Below are 3,623 nucleotides of genomic sequence, written 5' to 3'. Positions count from 1 at the left end.
ACCACAAAGGACCGTGCTCCCCATGCAAGGGGATGAAACCGGTACTGTAGACACCTCTTTTTCCCCTTTCGCTTCTATCAGCGCATATATTCTAAACTTACACAAACAGGTTGCCTTCTTATACAACAGGCTTCAAAAACAAGGGGGAAGGATGTGCTTTTCCAGGTCTAGATGGCTCAAAGGATTATACAGCTACAAAGATCTACCCACAAGGGGATTCACATGAGAAGACGCATGTATGATGGGGGGAATGAAAAAAAAAAAAAACAAACAAAAACCAAAACCAAATCAAGACAGCTCATGAGACTAAGAAAAAAGAAAGCATTCAAAAATGTAAAAATCCTCAAACCCGATGCTTTTCAGGATCCTAACCGTTAAACGCTGAAGCTGTGAGAAGACAAAGATCATTGAGCTGGAATATTAGTAGTAGTTCTTCCACAAGGGAATAAAAGGTCACAATGACGTCTTCCCTCCAAGATGTAGTTTCCTAATTTTCTCCCCAGTACGAGGAATGAATTCACTGAGAAAGCCATGCCCTTGTGGAAGGCGTGAAATCTTCTGCTTAATATTTACATCTTTACCGAGCGGTAATATGGAAAACAGGTTTGGGGAATGTAGAAGCAGGCAGCCTGGGGAATACTCTGGCCTGGGCTGAGCCTCTGCAGAGGCAGACAGCCACCTACTGCCAACAAATGAAACAGAAAGCAGCCACACAGGTTTCCTGAGCGCTGCATTACAGAAAACCATGCCTCACATGAAACAGCTTTGCTTGGCACACCAGGCAATCCATACTAGCCAGCATCAGGACAAACCTGTCTCAGGAAACATAATATTTTTTTCTCCCACTGACATGTTCGTGCCGCGTCTAGGGGAAAAAAAATCAGAAGCAGATGATGGAGTGGAAGCCTTTTCCATACAGATATGCTGCAGGTTTTTGGTTTCCATTTGTGGAAAATCCCTTCTCCCTCTCCCCTCCACCCCCCTTCCACATGCACAGTCGAATTCACAATGAATCCCCACAGACCGCAACGCTCTGAGCTCTGACAGCGAAGGGCAGCGGAAGAAGGCCAGCAGTGCAAATTGGAGCAACGGGAGTACCCCGCCGGTAGCCGAATATCAGATTAGCCAAGGCACCACAGCCTACAGCTTCCACCTGGAAGGAAAAGAAACAAAAGCCTCCCTTTGTGTCCCCGGGTTTTGCAGGAATTAAATACAGCTCCCCTCTGTGGCAGACCCAGACTGTCACCAGGAACAGGGGGCAGCCAGTAAACTCCCAGGGCTGTGTGGCCTATTTTAAGCCTGCTTGCAAACATCTCCCTGTGTATGTGCTGTATTTTCATGGAAGAATAATTTAATCTTCATTGCCATCATTAATTTTTGACAGAGAGCACCATACGACAACCTGTTTACAGCCCACTAAATCTTCATTATGAAGCCATGCTTACAGAAAGAAGAACAATCTGAAGAGCCGTGTTAACTTTTATGATTACATTCCAGCCCTGAAATACAGAAAGATGATTAAAGTCACAAAAAAAAAAAAAAAAAAAAGTAAAAAAAACCCCACCCAACATTAACATTTTTCTATGCTTCTTTTCAGGTTTTAGAACAAAAAATCTTGTTTAAATAACCTATAGCAATACAGCAGGTACCTTCAAAAATGCATATGTAACATACTGGTGTTCATCCCTATGGCAATGCATACCCTGTTGTTTCCAGCTGTGTTGAACAGCACAGGTAAGTGCCGCTATTCAAAGCCAACAGAAATTCTGTGACAGAAGCAGAGATTTAACTCTGATGCATAGAATTTTGCTAATACTTCTTCTTGCACTCGTATCCTTTCATTTAGAAACCTAAGGAGAAGTTGGGTGAGAATTGTTAATTTCTCTACGCAGAGCCAAAACCTGCCATCAGCAAGGAGAACTGAGGAGGGACAAGAGCTCCAGAAGGCTTTCAACATGAAGGAGTCACGCACAGGCAAGGTTATGAGAGGGACCTGTAAAACTGTCACCAAATTTGACCCAATGGTATCCATATGTACACAAAACCTGTGTTGAGGTAACCACTGCTGAGCAGACATCAGATCTCCATTGCTGTCACCTGCTGCTGGCACACGGCAAGAGCATGTAGATGTGCCATCGCCTTTCCCAGTGCAGCCCCGTTACCAGCACCAGTCCTGGATGGGGTTGGACCTCCTCATCTGCAGTAGGACTCTACACCGCAACAACCTGCAATGCTAGAGCTGGGCTGGCTGCAACCTGGTCCTGCGTGTCTGGCCATTTTAGTGATAGTCCCTTGAACCATCAAGTGCCTCCACGTTCAGTGTCTGCTCTGAAGAGCAGGAGGTCCCTGGCCTAACCCCTCCGCCATTTGCCTGTCCGCTACTTAGTAGGTCCATCTAAGGTGGGTTATAGGCAGACATTTTACCCTTTTGGGTACTGTGTCACATGAGAGGTGTTCACCAGCCAGGATGCATGCAACAGTAGCACCGTTTCAATAAAAGGGAAATCTCATCGTTTAGACCTAGGTTTACCTAACTAAATTAGGCGCACCCAATTAGTTTAACACTTCCTCAAATTCAATGAAACAAGAGAGGACCCTCTAGAGAGCAATTCCAGTCTTAGACAGACTAAATTACTTCAAAGTTAGCATAAGGTCAGGATTATCCTCTGGAGGTCTCCCACTTTTCCCCTCCTGCAGAGTGCATAGCAACACTCAAATAAGTGCCTCACGTTGCAAATCTGGACAATAACTGTCCTCCAACCCACCACCTTTCCTTAGCCTTGAGATGAGACTTTCTCTTATGAAGTGGTTTGAAGGACAACCAAGACACAATCAAGATTTCCAGCCCTACCTAACCATCCCCAAGGGAGGCTACCCTCTTTCAGTATATACTTTAGGAGGTATAATTATATATTCTATTAAATATTTCATGAAGCATTTCAGTGTATATTTAATACAGTACTTCTCTTTCAATCCTGTTTCTAGCAGCAATCATTCTTCACATACACCCAGTCTCCTTTGGATTTAAGAAAGTTGAGTCATGGCTCAATACTCTAAAATAATCCTCATGAACGTTAGCTCCCAGTCATCAGTTTCTAGTGAATAATCTCAGTGGCACTATTGAGGTGACAGCTCTCGCTATGCAAGGTAAACCCGGGTTTGTGCAAGTGTCTCCATTCAGTGGGAGTCTCTGGAAATAATTTAACTGGAAATCAAGATGATAATTAGACACTACAGCCAAAAGTACTGTGATTACACTGATCTTCATAGCTTAAAAAAAAAAAGTTCTATAAAAGTTTATCATTGTGTGTGATTTGCAATGCACACAAAGCCTGTGTTTCAGATTCATTAATTTTTTCAGTCTCCCAAAACCTAGCGTCAAGCACCCATAACTATCTTTGCAAAAGCAATGAATAAAAATTCTGCAGATTGAACTTTTTCTGTTTGGGTGATAGAAACAAAATAGAGAATGACTAACAGTTTTGACTGTTTTTTTGCCAGGTTCCCTCACAGTTGAGGGTTTTGCAAAAAGAGCAGGAGACATTTTAATCACCACCTTCAGATACTCCTATTCATAGCCTGACACTACTGATGGCTATCAGATATGACCATCTTTTTCTTTT

The sequence above is a fragment of the Egretta garzetta genome, unplaced genomic scaffold (assembly GCF_000687185.1).
Source record: "Egretta garzetta isolate BGI_Z169 unplaced genomic scaffold, ASM68718v1 scaffold129, whole genome shotgun sequence".
Taxonomy (NCBI): domain Eukaryota; kingdom Metazoa; phylum Chordata; class Aves; order Pelecaniformes; family Ardeidae; genus Egretta; species Egretta garzetta.
Note: the sequence above shows the minus strand (reverse complement) of the source record.